The 23725-nt window shown below is 41.3% G+C and overlaps 1 protein-coding gene across 5 annotated transcripts in view; it reads left to right on the top strand.

The window, feature by feature from the left end:
• CHRM1 (cholinergic receptor muscarinic 1) overlaps positions 1-23725 on the top strand; it is a 389308-nt gene that overhangs the window by 270643 nt on the left and 94940 nt on the right. For 3 of the 5 annotated variants that reach the window (XM_082270928.1, XM_082270932.1, XM_082270926.1), the window contains exon 2: positions 12670-12779. The exons of 1 other annotated variant lie outside the window; for it this stretch is intronic. The gene's annotated coding sequence lies outside the window, so the exon portion shown is untranslated. The remainder of the gene's footprint in view (positions 1-12669; positions 12780-23725) is intronic. One more of the 5 variants, XM_082270927.1, reaches the window with a different exon arrangement.

Genomic DNA, 23725 nt, shown 5'->3' with positions numbered 1-23725 from the left:
CTGCAGAACGGTGGCCAAGACCATACAGCGGTTTTACAGGACAGGTTCCACTCAGAACAGGCCTCGCCATGGTCGACCAAAGAAGTTGAGTACACGTGCACAGCGTCATATGCAGAGGTTGCCTTTGGGAAATAGACATATGAGTGCTGCCAGCATTGCTGCAGAGGTTGAAGGGGTGGGGGGGTCAGCCTGTCAGTGCTCACACCATACGCCGCACACTGCATCAAATTGGTCTGCATGGCTGTCATCCCAGAAGGAAGCCTCTTCTAAAGATGATGTACAAGAAATCCTGCAAATATTTTACTGAAGACAAGCAGACTAAGGACGTGGATTATTGGAACCATGTCCTGTTGTCTGATGAGACCAAGATAAACTTATTTGGTTCAGATGTTGTCAAGCATCCAACTATTATTTATGTCTATATATTTGGCATTTATTGTATGGCTTTCCTTGTGTGCACACTTAAAGTCCTAAAGATTTGTGTTTAGAGATTTTTGTATTATTTTTGGAATTATTCATCATATGCAAGGATAAATGTATTGGAAACCAAGACCGCCTCTAAATGAAATGTGTCAGTTCATGTGATGCATCTAAGATGTTGTCAGATTTTCGACTTGTAAAGTATATACAGGAAGCGTACACACCCAACAGACCTACAATGCAAATTTTCTGATATAAAATATTATTACTTTTTGAAAGTGGCCCATGCCATTCCTCTTATTATCCCATCTAACAGTACCTTTGCATAGAGGATGCTGTAAGCCAGTGCTCCCTTTCTCAATTCACAGCTTTCTAGCAATCCCCAGATAGAAATGGCATAAGCCACTTTAATCATTATTAGTATGGGACACATGACCTATACATGTTTATGTGGTCCTGAATACTTAACACACTAAATATAGATCTCTTACATGGATGTTTGCAATTTCAAAAACATTTTTCTTGATTAAAAAAAAAAAAAAAAAAAATACATTTATGATATATATGTAATGTGTATGGTATTTAGGACTAAATCAGTTCACATACACCTTGTGTTCCCAAGTAAAAAGATGTCACTGACAAGGATGTACCCACAGTCATTGTGACCTGTAGAGCTGTCATGAGGTTGTCAAATTTCCCTTTATCGTTGTTACAAAAGAAAGGCCATGTGCAAGATGAATGGGAAGGGTGAGTACATGAGCCAGGACATGTAGGTAAAAGGTTAAGAAAAAAAACCCACAAATGCAATCACAAACAGGGAGCGATATGCTAATTACCAGTAATTTATTCTAACGCCAAAGATAACTCAGGCTAGGAATCTGGAAAGTAAAGGGAATTTCTTATCTAGGAATATATAATAGGATATGTGGAAAGAGCTTTTTAATTATAAGAAATCTGTAGATACTTAAACGTCACACTTATCAGGATGATATTATAAAAAGAAGCTTAAACTAAAATCATCATCACAATGTGAAATATTTGGCACACTATTATTAACCATAGGAGTTGAATTTGCATAAAATTATATATCAGTAAATGTATTTTTGGAATAAATTTTAAGATGTAGCGAGATTCCTTTTTTCTCTCTTTTTTCCAGCCATCTGAATCAGTCTCTGCGGAGCGCTGTTTTATTCTCTGTAGAAAATAGCGAGTGACTCACAAATCAGCTAACGCTGTAAAACAACTCTTTCCATTGAGCGAGCCGCCACATTATGTTTTGTTATCTGCATTGTACACACACAATTTTACATAGAGCCGCACACAGATTTTTTTTTTTTTTTTTTACAGTCTATTTCGGGTGAATGGGTCACAGGCAGAAAAAAACAGATCACTTGATAAAATGCCCTATTTGGTTACATCATGGTAAACTTATAGTAAAATAATGCAAGCCATAATCACAAACAGAGGAAGCAGGATTTATTTAGAAAAAAAATTGTAGAAAGGGAAATAGAAGTTATTGCCAATAGGATCCTGTTACATGTCAGCTGTCATTTTTTTTAACATTTTATTGATTTAAGGTTGAAGTTAAATAATCCAGAATAAAGCATAACTTTTTCCAATAAAATTTCAGTCAAATGTAGATCACTAAAGACGTGGGCTTCATAATATCTCTAAAAGTTCCTGCATATTTGATCTTTTTGTGGATGTGTTTAGTGTGGGATGTGGTTACGGATCTATAACTAAGGTCATCGTTCATCGTTGTGCCATGCTTTGAGTGAGGTTAAAAGAAATCCAAGCAAAATTTTACAGTATAGATGCATACCTACACCTAGTAGAGCTTCACTTGATTTTTGATGCTGAAAATTCAAAGCCTGGTAGTTTTTGGCAGTGTCTAACACAAGTATTAGAAAACGTGTCCCCAGGGACAAATTTAGACATCATGCTGCCTTAGCCACACTTGAATGGCGATACCCTTTTGCACAGGCTGCGCATTTGTGTCATGTAATTGTTTTAGCAAAAACAAATGCAATTATTCTAATAAAAAACAAATTGGAAACAAGATGTGCTTTGCTTAATTAAGCCTGCTTTTCCACCGTACAGACCAACAAAATAGAAAAAAAGAGAGAAGGTTTCATGATTCTTGAAATATAGTGAATCTTCTGACACCTCTAAACGTCTACTCCACCCTCTTCACCTGTATGGCTTCTTCACTGAATTTAGCCACAAATGTCCAGACGTGACTAGAGAAGAATAAGAAAGCAGTTATCAGAGTCTACATTTAAAGTGATACTAAACGCCATTGTTTCTTTTACATTGTCCTCTCTATTTCTGTATGTGGATGATGGCACTGAGATTATTTTAATTTAAATAAGAAAAACATCTAAGTACCTTTCTCTCTATCTATATATAGCTGTCGCATGACCCAGCTGTTTCCCAGCCTAGGAAATACAGACTGGAGGAGCTTCTAGTCCTCTGCTACTGGTCGCATAATAAATAAAAAAATAAAAAAATCCTTTGCAAAAAAGAGTAAAAATAAATAAATAATATCAATAAACATTTAAATTGGCATACAAATACATATTTAAGATGAAATCTTTATTGTTTTGTGGAAATAATATGGTATGGGCAGATTTCTGCCAGTCACAGGCTGTGTCTTAGAATAAGAGGGAGTTGAAGCCTCCAATAATCTACATGTAATATCCTACCCCCATTGTGTTTAGCTGGTTAGTGAGCATGGCGGAGGAGGGAGGGAGTGGGCTGTCATTTACCACTGTGTATATGCCCACGTGTGTGACTCTATAGTCACATGGGCTGCTCAGCATAGAAACTTGTGATAGGGAGGAAATGCTTACTCATTGAAAACTGAACATGTGCAGAGTTGCCACCACAGCTGCAAAATCCCTAGCTGAATTAGGGACATGAACAGAAGCTGGAAACAGAGAACAGCAGGATCAACTCATTTTTTTTGCAGAATACGAAAAACAAATCTCATAGTCAGTGAGTGAGTATGAAAAGCATGTAATACAGCATTTATTGATAGTTTTTTATGATGTGGGTTTAGTGACACTTTAAGGGTTGGGCACTGCCCCAGACAAGTATCATTATGGTAAATAGAGACCTGAATATCCCTCAACAACCTTCTATTGCTGTCAGTTATGTAAACCAATATCTAATGATTTATAAAACCCTGCTTCTCACACGGTTCTATTTACATATAGATACACAAGTTTTCAGAAATTATCCATACCAGTTTCTAAATCTTCAAATGGCTTTACGCTGTCATATATACATTATATATATATATATATATATATATATATATATATATATATATATATATATATTACTTAACAGTTATCTAGTGATACTACTCCCTTTTTTAAAATTTCAATCAAGCCAAAATAAAAATATTAGTTCTTTGTTAATTTTGAGGGATTCAGAGACATTTGGGTTATACTGCTGCCAACAAGAATATTGGACACTGGCAAATAAAAAACAGTGACCAGCCTGGTATAACACCTCCCACTCCCAGTAATGCTAATGCCTCAGGAGAATGGATGTTTTTTTCTACTAAAAAATGTTTATCTATTTTATTTTGCTCTATTTTTGTTCAAGATTATTTTTCATCAGTCAAGACTGCACGCTGCTTGAGCTGGTCTCTTATGCAGCTATCCCTATTAGCATATCTTCAGCAGTAGATGTTGGGCACCATTATTACACACCCTTTTTTCAGTTGGTCTCCACAGAAAACGTTAAAAGAGAAATTAAGTGCTGCATCACTATGGAGTGTCATGCGAGCACACTCTACGCTTTTTGCCCACTATTCAGCTTGAGGTTCTACCCTCCTGCCACTGCTCCATAGCCAAGAGACACATGGTTTCACTTTGACTAGCCCTTGCTGCTGTCCATAGTGACCTAGTCACCTCCAGTCATTTGAACATCTCCTGCTTCCAGCAGTTAATTTGTAAGTGCTCAAGACTGTAATAGAGGTAAGTTGTCCCCATTTGTGATGCAGTAAATGGGGACAACAAGAAATACTTTAATTTCTCCCAGGCTTCAGCCTCTAAGGCGATTTCACATACCCAGTTTAATCTCAAAGCCTGGGCCCTTAAAGCCCTCAAACCTGCAGATAAGTCCTTTTTGGCCTGAAGGGGCACCCCAACTTTCAAAGGTTGGAGACTTCTGTTAGCCTTTGTTGACATTTTTACTGTCAGCATCTCATATGCCTGGGTACTGGGGTGGTTTAAACAGGCTACATATTACAAGAGTTATGTGCCCAATCCTCTCATCAGTTCATTTCTTCCATTGTACCTGCTCAAATCAGCAGACCTCCATGTAGTCTTTGTGGGTCGTCTGGAGGTAGGGTTATCACTTTGGTTTCATGAGGTCCTAATTATCTTTGTTTGGTCTCAAAAATGTCATATTGAAAGCACATAGCCTCCATTCGTCAGGGAGACTTTCTGGCCTCTGTAGACATCAGGAAGGTGTACTTACATGTCCATATTTTTTGTCTTGTTAGTAATTTTCTTGATTTGCTATGGATCCTCAGCACTTTTAGCTTGTGGCCCAACTTCCACATCCCCTATATTCCAAGGTTCTAGCCCCTGTGCTTGGCTGTTTATGCTCCCAGGAGAATACCATTTTGGGATGTCTGGACAACCTCCTGTTGAGGAAAAAGTAGGCACAGACCCTGACAAACAATGTAAAGGTTTGCTTGGATCTTGGACTTTCGGAAGTCTGCATTAGACCCAAGTCAAAGCTTGGGATATCAGAGTCTGATGCTTGACTGAACTCAAGCCAAAGTTTTTGTTTTACAAGAAAAACCTCAAACTTCGTTTTTGCCCAGAGTTGGGCTTCAACCATCAAGAAGGAATCTGAAGTAAGGAGGTTCTTGGGAAAGGAGATTCTCACACCCCGAAATGTTGGCTTTTTCCTTCTTTCTCTCTTTTCACCAGGGTCTGGCTCGGCTATCTTTCTCATTATTCCATTTTGGGTACTAAATTACCATATGTATTTCTGAACATCAGCTACTATATGACTATAGTGGTGCTAACTAAACCTATATACATGCATGTATGTATTTTTGTTATTTGGTATTAACAGTGGAACGAAAACCTATGCTGTATTATGCTTGATGTGATATGACATACTTGGATTTTTGTTTCTATTGCATAAATTTAGGTATATGCCTAATACAACTTTATTGCTAAAGCATTTTTGTTATTTGATGTGCTTAGTATATACGTATATTTGAAACTGAGGAACAAAAAGTGTTGCCATGGCAAGAGACATAGCATGGATTCTGTCCTGGACAGATCTTCATGTTCAAGGATGGTCCGCCGTTCACTTACGTCAAATCGACTTCTGTTGAGCAGTAACAACCATACGTTGATTGAAATTTGGCTGGTCCCTGCTGAACCAGCTGAATTTTGATCCAGCTATGGACAGCTTAAGAAGCCTATTGTTAGGGTTTACATTCACTTTAACTTCACCCATTATGGCATACAAGTACTAAAACTGATCGCAGAAGCAAAAGCAGATATCTTTACATGCTTGTATGTACATTTTTAGAGCTTCACGTGTGCACGGGGTGTTCAAAATTATGGGGTTACCTAATTTTCTAATTTTTACACTTTCCAGCAATGTTGCTATTTGTTTTACACCTTCCTCGTGATCAATAAAGATTTAATTTATAAAATAGGATGGTGTGTTGGGGTAAGCAATGTGCATATTAGACTCTCAGGCCTCATATACATCTAACATAAAAAGAAACACCTCTTTAAAGGGTGTTTGACTTTTTTTCAGCCTCTAAACACCCCTCTATGCTAGCCTATGTGGCCATGCACACATAGACATTAACAGTCGCATTAGAAATTGAACGTTTAGAGGCTGAAAAAAATAAACGCTTGCGCATTCAGGAGAGGAGCGTTTGAGCTGAATAAATGCTTGACAATTCTTAATGCTCTTAAAAACCAGGCACGTTTAGTGCTTGAGCATTCATTTATTTCAGCATAAATCAATATTCTGACCGATGGAATGAATGAACCTCCAAACGCTTGATATGACTAAACCTGGCTAAACATGCTTGCAAATTGCAGCATTAGGCGCGTTTTTTAAGTTGTTTTTCTCCTGCCAGGGAAAAAGGCATTCAAAGGAGCTGGACAAACATCCAGTGTGCATGAGGCCTCAGAAATTGCCACCCCCAGGCACTTGTGAAGCTTTACAAAGGCAAAAAAAGGTTACCTGTTTTTGATTATTTTGGGCCAGTTTAGGTGCTTTAGTGGCTAAATCCACACAAAGCTGATAATTTATGTGCAGACACATGCTGTGAATTTAAACACCTGTCATCCTCTTATGTCAATCAGGAATCCAGAGGAGATCCCTCTGAGGTAATTTTACGTCCGTGTCCTTCCCTGTTTGTCATTTTGCTTGTTGCTGTTAGGTAAAGCATTGTTGTCAGTCATTTACATATGGGTTCTCAACACCAATATATAACAATAGCTATGGCAATGGGGATTTTAGTATATTAAAGCCTAGCTGCAGCCAAAACGTGGATAAAGTGGGACAGGGTTGGAGATTCTATTGGTATGAATAGTAACAAACCCATGTAACAGGCAGCAGTTTTCCTATGGCACCTACTTTTTATAGCTTATGGAAAGCTGTCCAAACATGTACATTGCTGTATTACTATAAAATAGCATAACGGTTGTTATATCATCCTTTCTACTAAGTAAAATTTACATTTGACAGGATAACTGCGCCCTTTAAAGACAGTATACATAGCATAAGTAACATATGTTTTATTTCAGTTAGGAAAAGTGTTCGTAATAGTTCAGGTGGGGCGCCAGATGTCATCTGCAAAAAAAAACACACATACACACATATATACAGTGCATATACAATGTATATACAGATAGATAGATAGATAGATAGATAGATAGATAGATAGATAGATAGATAGATAGATAGATAGATAGATAGATAGATAGATAGATAGATAGATAGATAGATAGATAGATAGATAGATAGATAGATAGATAGATAGATAGATAGATAGATAGATAGATAGATAGATAAGCTGGAAAAATAAGTATTGAACATGTCACCATTTTTCTAGGTAATTCGATTTCTAAAGGTGCTATTAACATGAAATTCTCACCACATGTCAGTAACAACCCATGCAATCCGTACATACAAAGAAACCAAAACAAAGTTCAGAAATAAAGTTATGTGTAATAAAATTGAATGACACAGTGAAAAAGTATTGAACACATGAAGAAACCATAAACTGGCCACAAAGAGGTTCTCCTCGCATGATTTCTGACAGAGAAGTGAAAAGAATTGTCAAAAGAACTGTCCAAGAGCCAAGGACCACTTGTGGAGAGCTTCAGAAAGACCTGGAATTAGCAGGTACAAGTAATGCACTCAACTGATCAACTGTGGGTATAGTATTGTGTATATGTTTGGTTCTGTTTTCTTTACTGTTTTTTGTTTTTTATTGGTTGAGCCAGATGGACTTGTGTCTTTTCTCAACCTTTCTAAATATGTAACTGCTATGGCCTGTATGCACGTTCAATATGCAAGACTCCATTGCTGACGGAAAAGAATGTTGAAACTCATTTAAAGTTTTCTGCACAACATTTAGAAAAGCCTGTGAATTACTGGGAGAATATAGTCTGGTCAAATTAGATAAAATTGAACTATTTGAATGCCAAAATACGCACCATGTTTGGAGGGGATATGGCACTGCACATCACCCCAAAAACACCATACCAACAGTAGAGTTTAGAGGTGGGAACACCATGGTGTGGGCTGTTTTTCAGCATACGGTACTGGCAAACTTCATTGCATTGAAGGAAGGATGAATGGAAAAATGTACCGAGACATTCTTGATGAAAATCTGCTGCCATCTACTAGGATGATGAAGATGAAACGAGGGTGGACATTTCAGCAAGACAATGATCCCAAACTCAAAGCCAAGGAAACTCTCAATTGGTATCAAAGAAAAGAACAATAAAGCTGCTAGAATGGCCCAGCCAATCACCTGACTTAAATCCAATAGAAAATCTATGGAAAGAACTAAATATCATAGAAGAGGCCCACTGAAGACTGTTTGTGTGGAGGAATGGGCCAAAATCACATCTGAGCAAAGCATGCGACTAGTTTTGACTAGGATTTTGTAGGAAATAATAAATACATTTCAGTTAGCATGTTCAATACTTGTTACTGACATGTGGTAAAAATGTCATGTCAATAGCGCCTTTAGAAATATTTTTACCTAGAAAAATGGTGACGTGTTCAATACTTTTACCTGCTGTATATACTATATATATAGTATTTTATTTTTTAAGTGTTTAATACACACATTTCCTTGGTCAGGACCAGTGTGTTTTTTTTCCCCTCCCCCCTTCCTCCTTGTTCGGGAGGTGCCCCTTGAATTAATCCATCTGGTTGGACAGGCATACGTGGGTGGGCACCCCATGTACGCACCCCTGTGGGGGAGGGCCTAGTGCACCCAGTTCAAGAGGTCTCTAGTATATAGAGCAAAGGCTTAGACATGGTACTTAGGATCTGAGGAAGAGGCCAAGCCTTTCCAGCTTCAGAGGATGATACAATTGATCTTGATGCAGATGCCGACATATTTATTTGATATGCTTGTATCAAGAACTCGTTTTTATACCTTTTATTCAATAAAACCTTTTTTTAGAGGATAATGCACTAGGCTGGTGTGCCCTTGTGTTTGTTTTTAGTTTTATATAGTATTTTATGTTGTAGGCATAATAGGGCTGGTATTATTTGTTTTGATTTCTTCCAATATGAAGCTTTTGGTCAATATGGCCCAGTTTGTTAAAGCAAACTAATAAGTTTAGTAAACCTAAGGAACAGAAGACATAGATACATTATTTTTTCATTAGTGAACATAATAGAGTGTTTAGAAGGGTTAATAAATAGCAATGTATAGTGTTTTTATATCTTTTAAGTAATATACAAAATGATGTCATTAAAGCAGCTGTAAGGAAGTTATGTTGTGTGAGATCAGGAGTCACAAAAAGTGATGTTCCAAGATGCTTCTCAACATTTTAGCTTGCCAAATGTAACTGTTATCCTAATCTTTTAGGACTATTATGGTAACAGGCTAGCTGAATCAAGAAATATAATACTAGACAATGACTTTTACGTGCTATTTTCAAAATCCTTTTTCTGGAAGAGCCAAGTACACCTTCAAACTCTTGTAATACGCTTTTTACAGCAATGCATTAAATAGGCCTATGGGTTAAAACTGATAACAGAAAAATAAGCTAAAAGAAGCAAAAATGGTTTGCAAACCTTTTCAGTCCAGGTTTTCTCTCTAGCACTTCAAAAATACAGTTAAATGTTCATTACTTAAACTATAGAATAAAATGTGTGGCTTGAGCAGCCCTTACACAGAGCAAATGTCTTTCCTGCAACCACGAGTGATAGTGATTGTTGTTAGTGGCTATACCAGTTGCTAGTGGTAATCGCATGCAAAATCCAGCAGGCTGGCTATACCCAAGTTGATCGATCTATGAACTTGATACATTCAGCCTGCCCATACATGGTTCGAATCTTGGCCGGTTCAACAGGATTTGAACAGTCTATGGCAGGCCTAATTCAGGACAGATTAGATATATTTCCTTATCTGTAGTGTTACTGAGATGCTCTGCTTCTACCCAAGTATTACTGAGCCATTGGGGTTATTTTACTGCAGGCAAATAGGCTTTTCACTTTACAAGGGAAAGTAGCACTGCACAAGGAAATTTTCCCCAGAACTTAGTGAATGTGGTAAAGGTTCTGCTTGTGTAGAATACCCAATTACGTGCAAGGAAAATAAAAAAAAAAAACAGTTTTTTTGCTTGCATGTGATTTTATTACGAAAATTCACTAAGCTGTGGGGCAAATTAAATTGCAAAGTGAATCTTCCCCTGCAAAGTGAACAGCCTATTTCCCATTAGCAATTCAACCTCATTGCATCCTGCTACTAAATGTGTACAAACAGGTGCTCTCTTTTATTAAAACCTAAACTTGTATTAAGAGGAAAGTAGTAGGTAATATTAAATATAACTTTACAGGTGCAATTTCTGGTCATTTATTAAAAAATAGATGCATAAAACATACACTATATTGCCAAAAGTATTGGGACACCTGCCTTTACAAGCACATGACCTTTAAAGGCATCCCAGTCTTAGTCCGTAGAGTTCAATATTAAATTGGTCCACCTTTTGCAGCTATTACAGCTTCAACTCTTCCTGGAAGGCTGTCCACAAGTGTGTCTATGGGAATGTTTGACCATTCTTCCAGAAATGCATTTGTGAGGTTAGGCACTGATGTTGAACGAGAAGGCCTAGCTTGCAGTTTGCGCTCTAATTCATCCCAAAGGTGAGGTCGGGACTCTGTGCAGACCAGTCAAGTTCCTCCACCCCAAACTCGCTCATTCATGTCTTTATAGACCTTGCATTTTGCACTGGTCCAAATAACTTGGTGGATGGGGAATTATGGTGTGGGGTTGTTTTCAGGGGTTGAGCTTGGCCCCCTTGGTTCCAATAAAGGGAATTCTTAAGGCATCAGCATACCAGGACATTTTAAACAATTTCATGCTCCCAACTTTGTGGGAACAGTTTGGTGATGGCCCCTTCCTGTTCCAACATGACTGCGCACCAGTGCACAAACAAGATCCAAAAAGACATGGATGAGCGAGTTTTTGGTGGAGGAACTTGACTGTATCAAGTCCTGACCTCAACCGGATAGAACACCGTTATGATGAATTAGAGCGGAGACTGCGAGCCAGGCCTTTTTGTCCACATCAGTACCTGACCTCACAAATGTGCTTCTGGAAGAATGGTCAAAGATTCCTATAGACACACTCCTAAACATTGTAGACAGCCTTCCCAGAAGAGTCTATCTGTTATAGCTGTAAAGGGTGGACCAACGCAATATTGAACCCTAGGGACTAAGACTGGGATGCCATTAAAGTTCATGTGCATGTAAAGGCAGGTGTCCCAATACTTTTAGTAATATACTGTACAGGATATCAGGGATGTGTCCTGGATAGGAAGTCTGTGGGAGACCATTATTTGGGTTGTGGTCCCTTTAGGGGGAATGATAAGATACATTTTTGTGTACTCAGAGGTTCTCACCCATGCAGGGTGAGGGTTTTCAGGGTAGTCGATTTGGAAAGGAGACGACTGATTAGCAGTTCTCTCAGGATTAGCAAGGCCTCATTTCGGACACAGAAAAAGTCTCTGAGACACTTTGGGTGGGAAAGAGCCTCCAAGCTCCGATTACAGGGACTTTGGTCCCAAAATGCTTAACCCACCTACAAGGGAAGCTTGAAAGGGAGCAGGAAAGAGTCAGCACCTGTCTGTCAGGTGGAGTAGAGCAAGTATGGACTGTCTGGCAACTGAGACTTTGCTAAGCTCTTGTGGCTTTTCCTGTGACCTGAAGCAGACAGGAACCCCAACCAAGGTGGGTGATGGGTATACTGTTAGTGATATACCTGAACTGTGGACTGTTTGTATGTGCTTTTCTGCAAAAAAACATTGTGTCTGATTTTGAGGGAACAATAAAGAGTGTTTTACTTTTACAAATGGCTGGTTACTTTCCCTCAATCTTGTCCTTACATAGTGCAATTGACTTGCGCACGTGCAGACGTCCCAAATGTTGTGCACCAGATTGTTCCTTGGCATTACTTTTTACGGGGGTCAGATGAGACATGGAGCAATGTCTTTTGCTGGCTTTTATAATTTATTGTTCAGTGTACTCAAATTCTATTTGACTGGGGACAGACTAAAATTCCTGCACTTTTACAACATTTACTTTTGTAAAAATATTATACTCTTCTCCTCAGTAAAAAAAAAAAAAAAAACAGTGTTAAGAAAAGATTTACTTCCTTCTGTAATATGAACAAAACAGACTCTTAGTGGAAAGTCCTTTATTAAATCAAGATTAGCGTAGCAAAAATGTCTGGTTTACTTGAGGCAGTATCAGATAAATCTAGTATGGAATATCTGCCGAGAGATTCTGTAAATATGCTTGAAAGCTTTTAATTAACAGTATGACGTTGAAGCTGCTTGCCTTCGAATATGTATCTGATGTTAGATTTCTAAAAGATTTAACTTTGGGACTGTGACAACAGTAGAGTTTTTGCTCCAAGACTCTACAAAATAGACTTAAACATTTGAAATATAACGCAAAACTAATACGAAAGTTGTCGTCTGTTTGTTTTCTCAGGTTTCAGTCTAATTCTGAGTGGGACCCGGTTCTGAGCAAAACCCGAGAGGTTTACAAGAGACACTTCATAAGGTAGCGTGGAGAGAACAGACACTCCGCCAGAGAGCTGTGTATGTATGGATGGGACGTGTTTAGATTATCTGAGGGTGTCAACTGAGGCTTCAGAGAATTGGAGGAAAAAAAGACATGGGGGAGGGAAGGAGACAGACAAAGAAGAAGAAATATCTGAATTAGGGCAAGTGAAAAAAGTGGCTTGATCATTGGCTCTTTGGGACATTTCTGCACATTCTTTGGAATGTTTTATGCATATAGTCTATACTCGTTCTTCCCGTTATCTCAGTGGAGCTGGCACAGGTACTGACAGAACGCTGTAAAAAGAAATCTCAAACTTTCTGTGCTCTCTCTGATCATCTGCCATGAGACTTGACATTACAATATAACTGTCATGTTACTTAGTAAATTACAGAGAGTCACTGAAAATAAGCTTTATTGAAAAGAAAAGAATTACAAGACTACAGCTATCCCATCCAGTCCAATAGGAAACCTATTTTTTACCTCTTAAAAGATTTCTTAGGGTGGCCCTGCATGCTTAAATTGATATGCTATTCAATCAAAACAATCAAATCCACAAACTGACTGTGACAGATTTGTACAAAAACAAACTGTAAGTAGACAAGTGCAATTCGTTTTGGTCCAAATGTAAATTCAGGAGAATTTTTTGGGTATTCAGAAATTCGGATGTATCTGAATTTTGGATATACAGTGGGTACAGAAAGTATTCAGACCCCCTTAAATTTTTCACTCTTTGTTATATTGCAGCCATTTGCTAAAATCATTTAAGTTCATTCTTCTTCCTCATGAATGTACACATAGCACCCCATACTGACAGAAAAACACAGAATTGTTGACATTGTTGCAGATTTATTAAAAAAGAAAAACTGAAATATCACATGGTCCTAAGTATTCAGACCCTTTGCTGTGACACTCATATATTTAACTCAGGTGCTTTCCATTTCTTCTGATCATCCTTGAGATGGTTCTACACCTTCATTTGAGTCCAGCTGTGTTTGATTATACTGATTGGACTTGATTAGGAAAGCCACACACCTGTCTATATAAGACCTTCCAGATCACAATGCATGTCAGAGCAAATGAGAATCATGAGGTCAAAGGAACTGCCTGAAGGGCTCAGAGACATAATTGTGGCAAGGCACAGATCTGGCCGAGGTTACAAAAAGATTTCTGCTGCACTTAAGGTTCCTAAGAGCACAGTGGCCTCCATAATCCTCAAATGGAAGACGTTTGGGACGACCAGAACCCTTCCTAGAGCTGGCCGTCTGGCCAAACTGAGCTATCGGGGGAGAAGAGCCTTGGTGAGAGAGGTAAAGAAGAACCCAAAGATCACTGTGGCTGAGCTCCAGAGATGCAGTCAGGAGATGGGAGAAAGTTGTAGAAAGTCAACCATCACTGCAGCCCTCCACCAGTCGGGGCTTTATGGCAGAGTGGCCCGACGGAAGCCTCTCCTCAGTGTAAGACACATGAAAGCCCACATGGAAGTTGCTAAAAAACACCTGAAGGACTCCAAGATGGTGAGAAATAAGATTCTCTGGTCTGATGAGACCAAAATAGAACTTTTTGGCCTTTATTCTAAGCGGTATGTGTGGAGAAAACCAGGCAATGCTCATCACCTGTCCAATACAGTCCCAACAGTGAAGCATGGTGGTGGCAGCATCATGCTGTGGGGGTGTTTTTCAGCTGCAGGGACAGGACGACTGGTTGCAATCGAGGGAAAGATGAATGCGGCCAAGTACAGGGATATCCTGGACAAAAACCTTCTCCAGAGTGCTCTGGACCTCAGACTGGGCCGAAGGTTTACCTTCCAACAAGACAATGACCCTAAGCACACAGCTAAAATAACGAAGGAGTGGCTTCACAACAACTCCGTGACTGTTCTTGAATGGCCCAGCCAGAGCCCTGACTTAAACCCAATTGAGCATCTCTGGAGAGACCTAAAAATGGCTGTCCACCAACGTTTACCATCCAACCTGACAGAACTGGAGAGGATCTGCAAGGAGGAATGGCAGAGGATCCCCAAATCCAGGTGTGAAAGACTTGTTGCATCTTTCCCAAAAAGACTCCTGGCTGTATTAGATCAAAAGGGGGCTTCTACTAAATACTGAGCAAAGGGTCTGAATACTTAGGACCATGTGATATTTCAGTTTTCCTTTTTTAATAAATCTGCAACAATGTCAACAATTCTGTGTTTTTCTGTCAGTATGGGGTGCTATGTGTACATTCATGAGGAAGAAGAATGAACCTAAATGATTTTAGCAAATGGCTGCAATATAACAAAGAGTGAAAAATTTAAGGGGGTCTGAATACTTTCCGTACCCACTGTATATTCGAATGTATCCGAATGAAATTGTAATGAATTTTGTTGAAATTCGCTTAATTTCATTTGTTTGTTTGTTTTCTTTTGTTAACAAATTCCAAATTCACATTTGGTCGAAAAATAATCGATCAATTTGAATTCTGTGTTAAGAAAATCTGGTTGTTAAGGAGCGGGCCGGGAAGCAGGCCGCCGCGTCCTTAACAACCAATGACTCATCAGCTGTCAGCAGGCTTCCCCGCTGAAAGCGGAAGTGTAAACAAAAGAATGCCAACAATAGAAAATTCTGAAAAAAAATATCAATACCAGACCTCCACAGCCACAGCCCAGGGTTGTGGGGAAGAGGCCCTTGTCCCCATCAATATGGGGACCAGGTGCTTTGGGGCCCCCCTGCCCCAAAGCCCCCCCCCATGTTGAGGGCATGTGTCCTGGTATACTTCAGGAGAGAGGGGGCACTCGCTCGTTCCCCCCCCCTTTCCTGACCTGCCAGACTGCATAAGGGTCTGGTGTGGATTTTGGGGGGGGCCTCATGCTGTTTTTTTTTTTCAAAATGTTCTATTGCGGACATTCTTTTGTTTACATTTCAGCTCTCAGCGGGGGAAGCCCACTGCAGTTGATGAGTCATCGTTTGTGAAGGACACGGCTGTCGGCTTCACGGCCCGCTCCTTAACAACCAGTTATTCTTAACACAGAATTCGAAACAGTCAATCATTTTTCAACTGATCTGAATTTGAATTGTTCCAAAAATTTGGAATTGAAAAAATGAATCAACAAGACAAAATTAGTACCGCAACTAATTTATTCAAAGAGTAACAAAACAATTTTTCCGTTCTGCACAGGTCTAACTTTAAGTCATTTAACACCTTCAGTTTTGATGCATTTAAAATGTTTTTAGCAAGTTTAAACTGAAAGCTAAATTGGGCTTTAATCAAAAGTGGTTTGAGACTGGTTAGGTGTCCTGGGAGCCACACATCAGATGAAAACCTGCTGTATTATAGTGAATGGCAGTCTCAGCCTGGACCCCCACCAGGCCATGCCCCAAACACGTTTTACTCTGCCCACTGGAGCTTACTCATAGGGATCCTTGTGAGTAAGCTCCAGTGGGCGGAGTGAAATACATTGGGGGCATAGCCTGGCGGGGATTCAGGCTGAGACTGCCATTCACTATCATACAGCAGGCTTTGACTGGATGTGCAGCTCCCGGGACACCTAACCACTCTATACCATTGCCTAGAGCATAGACAAGCTTCCTTCCTCTCTTCACCTGACTGGACAGATGGTCCACTTGTATGACAGGAGCAGCAAGAGGAGGTAGGTCATTGTTTTCGCATCCCAGCTCTCAATACTATTTGCCTCTTTGATTGCCCCAGGTTTTGTGAAGCCCAGAGTGATGCAGAAGTAAAATGTTGGACCCTGCAGGCATAAAGAGATACCTATTCAAAAACATTGGGACCAAATACTTTAAGTTCAGAGGTTTGCTTTTAACCACTAGGTGACTGCACTCTTAGACTAATGTTCCCTAGCACAGCTGCCCATGCCATAAGGACATTATTTTACCTTGCAGCTGTGTGACTCTGTGACCACCAGGACAGCCAATTATGGTGATCACTGGAAATTTGTTTGCAAATAATATTCTCCGCCATAAGATGTCCAGCTCCCTTCTCCCTCTTTGCCCAGCTGAAGCGTCTATGCAGAGAAAGAAATGCAGTATTCACAAGTATTAGTCTGTGTACACAAAAAAAATAAAAAATAAAATGCATAAAAATCAGATGTGTGTAAAATAACCAAAAACTTAATTCTTAGGCCCCATGCACACGGGGCGTTAGAAAAAACGTGCGTCAAAGCTAGTTCTGATGCCGGAAAAAGCAGCTGTAAAAACGTGCTTTCAGTAGCTTTTTTCATTTGCGTTATTGCAGGTTTTGCCACGTCGCTTTTAGCAGCGTTTTTTTCTGCCTCCATTCAAAATCAATGGTTCCCTATGGGAGCCTATTGATTTGAATGGAAGTCGCACCGCAAGTCAGATCAGGATGATCCGACTTGCGGCGCGACTTGCGCTGTGAGAATCTTGAGGGGGAACTCCACGCCAAAATGGGAAAAAACGGCGTGGGGGTCCCCCCCAGGTTCCAAACCAGGCCCTTCTGGTCTGGTAAGGAATTTGAGGGTAGCCCCACGCCGAAAACACGGCGTGGGGTCCCCCCCAAAATCCATACCAGACCCTTATCCGATCATTGCCCCCTCAGGCCAGGAAAGGGAAGGGGACGAGCGAGCGGCCCCACCCCCCCTGGACTACACCAGGCCACATGCCCTCAACATGGGGGGTGTGGGTGCTTTGGGGCAGGGGGGGCTCTGCCCCCCCACCCCAAAGCACCTTGCCCCCATGTTGATGAGGACAAGGGCCTCATCCCCACAACCCTGGCCGGTGGTTGTGGGGGTCTGTGGGCAGGGGGCTCATCGGAATCTTGAAGCCCCCTTTAACAAGGGGGGCCCCCCAGATCCCAGACCCCCTCCCTATGTGAATGGGTATGGGGTACACTGTACCCCTAACCATTCACCCCATAAAAGGCAGTGTATGTGAATAACGACAGGAGACGTTTTGGAAAGTTTATTTAAAATCTTCATCCGGTCTTCTCCACTCCGGTCTTCTCCACTCTGCTCTTCTGATCTTCTCCTCTCCGCTCTTCTGCTGTCCAATCTTCTGCTCTTTTGCTGTCCGCTCTTCTGCTCTTTTGCTCTTGGCTCTTCTTCTTCCTCCGGTCCTCCTCCAACGATGTCTCCGGTGATTATGCCGGTCTCCGGTCTCTGCAGCTTATTATATTGCCATTAGGAGCAGGGCCGGTGCTTCCACTAGGCAAACTAGGCAGATCTTTGGGAGCTGAGGGGAGGTGCGGCAGTGGGGGAGGAAGAAGGGACAGAGGAAGATGGCAGGTGTCTGGGGCAATGGCGGAACTACCAGGCCCTGGATTTCCACCATTGTTGGGGGGGGCCCCAAGAGGCAGGAAGGGAGCCCACCGGAGTGCTTCCTGCATAATGATCCTCTTTATCTGGAGCTGAGCGGCCTAAACACTGGGCAGGACGTGATTCTCTACACTGAGCTAGTGGGGAGCTGTTCATTTCCCTGGGTCAGTATTAAACAGGGAGCGGAGGAGAGCTGAGCCTGAGCCGGAGATCGGCACTGGAGGGTGGCACCTTTACTGGAGCAGAAGCGACGAGGTACCGGAGTGGTCTGAGGAGGTTGGTGGTGAAGGATGTGCAGAGTTCTCTGACTGCTGCTTCTCCCTCCACCAGGAGCCGGTGGTGAGCACTGTGGTCCAGGAGAAGAGCAACCTGGGAGAAGGAATTTAGCAGGATCACAGTGCAGAGTGCAGGCCACTCTCTTCATACTGCCCAGTGAGTGTCCCCAGAACAGGGGATCAGGGTCCCTGGGTGTGACATGGAGGATCCCTGGTGTGAAAGAGAATTGGGGTCACCAGGTGTGCCATGGGGAATCGGAGTCATAAAGGTATGACATGGGGGATAGGGGTCACGAGTGTAACAGGGGTTCGGGGTCACCAGGTGTGCAATGAGGAATTGTGACCCCTTGGTATGCCATGGGGGATTGAGGTCCCCAGGTGTGACATGGAGGAACATCATGGTCCCCAGGTGTGACATGGAGGAATATCAGGGTCCCCAGGTGTGACATGGAAAAACATCAGGGTCTCTGGGTATGACATGGAGGAGCATCAGGGGCCCCTGGTGTGACATAGAGGAACATTGGGGTCACTGGGTATGACAGCACGATATGGAGGAACACAGGGGTCCCTGGGTGTGACATGGAGGAACATCGGGGTCAGTGGGTATGACAGTATGACGTGGAGGAATATTGGGGTCCCAGAATGTGACATGGGAAAACATTAGGGTCCCTGGGTGTGACATAGGGGGACATCAGGGACCCCGGGTGTGACATGGAGGAATATGGGGGTCACTGGGTATGAAAGAATTACATGGAGGAACCATCAGATCAGGGTCACTGAATATGACATAGAGGATTTTTTAAACCCTTCCCTTTTTGTTTTTTTTTTGGGGGGGGGGGGGCGCGAGTAGCTGGTCTTGCCTAGGGCGTAAAATAGTCTAGCACTGGCCCTGCTTGTGAGCAATGGTCCCCAACAACCAGAAGAAGTGTATAGCTGTTACATCGGTAGTAGCTCTTGCTGTTACTGGTTTGTTTTATGCAACTAGACAGTTGAGATCTCTGCACTGAAAAACACAGGTATAACACAGCACCAAAGGAGAAGATATAAAGATTGCTAAATGTCATGGCATGCATTCATCTATAGACCTTCAGGATAACAAAGTAAGCCTAACAGGTGTGCTGCTCTGCTCCACTATCTTTTTAATTCCACTTCATTTCTCTGTGCTATGTAAGCTGGGAGGGTAATAAGTACTGGACTAATAATTAGGTAATCTTTCTTAATAATGAATTTGTATAAACTATTATATATTATTAATTATTATTCCTTATTATTAAGACAAAGGTGTTTAAAGCCAGCCCCCACAACATCTAATACTTACATTCTATTTCCTCCCACACTCATTTACTCAATCCTGTCAGATTTTTATTTCTGTCTGTGTCTCTTTGGTAGGTTTTCCCTTGCTTTCTTCATTCACACAGCGGAGAGCTGCGGGAGCATTTTACAGGTCCAGCAGATGTCTATTGCCCGCTGCAGTAGGGGGCAGTGTGGTGCATGATTCAGGGCATCACACAGCCCCCTTTTTTTTATTGTTTTGTACAAACTTTATGTGAAGTGTACAAAACATACACATCATTCATGGAAATCACTGCTATAAAATGCAGCATGTCTGCGTTTTATGGCAGCATGTTGCACCACAGCCCTAGGCTGCATTGCAGCGTGAATGGGACGCATAGGAAATAACTGTTTCCCGTCTGTCCTTGGGGTGACAGACATTTTACAATGCAAAAAAACACCTTTCTCTGCTCTTAGGGGTTGATTTACTAAAGGCAAATAGTGCAGTTGTACTCTGCAAGTGCAGTTGCTCCAACGTTTAGTAAATGAGCAGAAAATCTGCTGACTTCCATCATCCAATCATGTGCAAGCACAAATGCTGTTTTTAATATTTTCCTTGCATGTGATTGGGTACTCTTTGCAAAGTGAAGCTTTACCTCATTTACTAAGCTCTGGAGCAACTGCACTTGCAGAGTGCAACTGCACATTGCAAAGTGCACAGCCTATTTGCCTTTAGCCTTTCGCAAATCAACCCCATAGTGCGAATTAGTCCTTGCAGAGCCCTGGTAAAAACGTAGCAGTAAAAACCTTCACAGTTTAGTACTTCCCCACGCTATATTAATATAATTCCCCTAAAAACATTGAAAAGCTTTGGTTGTATATACACTCTAAAGCCCAATTGAGACCTCAGTTTAACTACATGAAAACCAGGCCTATTCTGACACTTTATGTTTACAAGTAAAAATTAGCATTTTTTTGCTAGAAAATGACTTAGAATTATGAAAAGCCACTGCAATGCCTCATCATTGTCAATACATGCAAGAGAAATCAAGTAAGTTGTTTTAAAGCCCAACTACGGGCAATATAAAAAATGATCCCTTGCAGTTATATCCCCACTGCAAGGGATAATTGTTTGTTTTTTCTAGGGGAGAGGAGAAACAGTTTTACTTACCGCATCCTCCACTCCCACAGCAGGTGGTGCTCCCCCACGATACGGCAGTGGACTGTCCCATCTTCACGTCCAGTGCAGAGCTATTGACTCTGCTCTCGTCTTGATGACATCAGGGCCCTAGACCAGTGGAGTGTGGGGGTGCAGACACTGTGGGGATGCAGACGCTGCGGGGATTAGTCTAGATGCGTGTAGGAGTGGAAGAGCAGGTGAGTAAATCTCCTTTTATTTTCCCCCTGGGTGTAAATGAGTAATTAACCCTTGCAGTGCAGGCACAGTGCCCCTGCAAGGTATCATTTTTATATTTGCCCAGAGTTGGCCTATAAAGGTTTTGCAATGCACAGCTGGGAAAAAGGTGGGAAAAGTACAAAAATGAGGAAATACTGTGATGTAAGGTGCAAGCCTGATCAGCCTAGGAGCTGGTGGTGGTTAGGAGAAGTGGTCACCCTCTTGGCGATGCGAGAATAACTCCCCCTCCTTGTTTCATGGGACATTCAGCTAGATCTAGGGAGCCCTAACCTGCAACCATGAAAAATTGTAGGGCCCTGTTTACAGTATATATATATATATATATATATCTTTTAAGACTTTTAATGTGACCAATTTTAAAGCATAGTCATGGGTAATATCAAACAGATATTTGTTATGAGGGTAACTTTAGCAGATCACAATTTATGAAATATGACTGAATTTTGAGAGCAGGCAGTTAACCAAATGTGAACAGGAATGTGGATTCCCTTAACTGCCTGCTTAGCTGTTTATGACCAGCATGAAGACCTGTTAAGGCTCTTTTATGACCTAGCAATTTTTAGAATGTGCTTAATTAAAAGTTTCTGCTTAATTATTTAATTATGTTTTACAATGGCTTATGAGTGTTCTGACTTCTGTTAAGCACTACTTATGTTACTGTAATACATTTTCATGACTACATTACAGTGGGCCTCATTAACCACTTGACGACCGCTGCACGACTATTTACTGTGGCGGTCAGCCCCTCACAGGCAAAGCGACGTAGTACTACGTCGCTAGCCTATGAGGCTTCTAGGGACCGAGCGCGCGCCGCCGGAGGCGCGCTCCCGCTCCTGCGCGGTCACGGACCCCTCCGCGCGTGTGCCCGGCGGACACGATGTCCGCCGGGCACTCGCGATCGTCCGTGACACCGGAAGAAAGGCAGGCGGCTGATGTAAACAAAGCCGCCTGTCATTTTTCCCTGTGTAAGAATGGAGATCAGACGGTTCTACTATGTAGGACCGTTGATCTCTGTTCTTACACCAGTAGCCATGTCCAATCACAGTTAGAAGCACGCCCCTAGGACACACTTAACCTCTCCCTCTCCAATACAGTTAACCCCTTCACTGCCAGTGTAATTTTTACAGTAACAGTGCATATATATAGCACTGATTACTGCAGTAATGTCACTGGTAACCCCAAAAGTGTCAAAAATGTCAGTCAAGGGTCCGATCTGTCTGCCGCAATGTCGCAGTCCAGCAAAAAAAAATCACAGATCGCCGCCATTACTCGTTAAAAAAAAAAACAACAAAAATGACAAAAATCTTTCCCTTTATTAGTTAACGCGATAACTTTTGCGCAAACCAATCAAAATACGCTTTTTGCGATTTTTTTACCAAACATATGTAGCATAAAACAAATTGGCCGAAAATGTTAAAAAATTTGGATTTTTACATTTTTTGGGGGGGAATTTCATATAAAAAAATGTGAAAAATATTGTTATTTTTGCAAAATTGAGGCTCTTTTTTTGTTTATAGCGCATGATCAAAAAATCGCACAGGTGATCAAATACCACCAAAAGAAAGCTCTGTTTGTGGGAAAAAAAGGACGTAAATTTAGTTTAGGTACAGCGTCGCACGACCGCGCAATTGTCCGTTAAAGTCACGCAGTGCCGAATCGCAAAATAAGCCCTGGTCAGGAAGGGGGTAAAATCTTCCGAGGCTTAAGTGGTTAAAGTCTTTAGTTCAAGATGCTTAGGATGACGTGGTCTTTTGGAAAAATTAGAATGACAGTATGCTCAGTGTAAATCCCCTTCCTGAGTCTGGGGTTAATCAGACCACATCATTACACCAAAACTTTACAATATGAGGATCTACCTAATTTTTGCAACCATCTAACTGTTGACCATACCAATCATGAAAAGAGGCACCTGTCCCTGATAGATAGACAAAAAGTGCCAGGTGGGCCAAGAGGAGAAGGAGTGGGAGCGATGGCATAAATCATATAATCAATAGGAACATCCTTGTATAAAAAAAGTATATAATATATTTATTGTTAAATTTATTGTCAAACCCATGTAGCACATCACAGCATGGACTTAATAATGTTAGTGCACAGCAGTGTACAGTCCCATTGGTTCTTTTCCAAAGCCCCATGTGGGGATGTTTTATCTCATGTTAACAATAAATTTATAAATTTTTATACAATAATGTTCCTATTGATTATATGATTTCTGGCATCGCTCAAAGTCCCACTCCTTCCCCTCTTGGCCTACCTGGCACTTTTTGAGGACCTACCCAAACTGTCCAATTAATCTGTATCCAATCAGGTAGGCCCCTTGTACTTCATAGGTGTTGGAAGATCCAAATCCAAGATCCATTGTACAGCCAGATTGTAAAATGTGTGGAGAGTTTTAGAGGGGAATTCCCCCCACTTTGTAGAGACTTTGTTGAGTCTCTAGGATAGGAAATAAAGGAATCTCCTCAACTTAACATAAATTGCAAAAACTAAATTGACGAGCATTGACACTTCTCTATTTTATCCAAACCTTAAGGCTCGGTTCACATATATGCGATGCGGGAAGGCTGCAAATTCGCAGCCTTTTCCCGCATCGCACACGCACCCCCGGCAGTTCACACTGCCATATGCGATACGCTGGGGGTGTCAATCTAATCTTAACGACACCCCCAGTTTGATCGCATATCGCAGTGCGATCGTGCAGTTCGCACAGGATCGGATCGCACAAGTGTGAACCGCTGTGCGATCCGA

The sequence above is a fragment of the Pelophylax lessonae genome (genome assembly GCF_965119305.1).
Source record: "Pelophylax lessonae genome assembly, chromosome: 10".
NCBI classification, from domain to species: domain Eukaryota; kingdom Metazoa; phylum Chordata; class Amphibia; order Anura; family Ranidae; genus Pelophylax; species Pelophylax lessonae.
The sequence above is the reverse complement of the archived record's forward strand: the minus strand, read 5'-3'. Positions and strand labels throughout refer to the sequence as shown.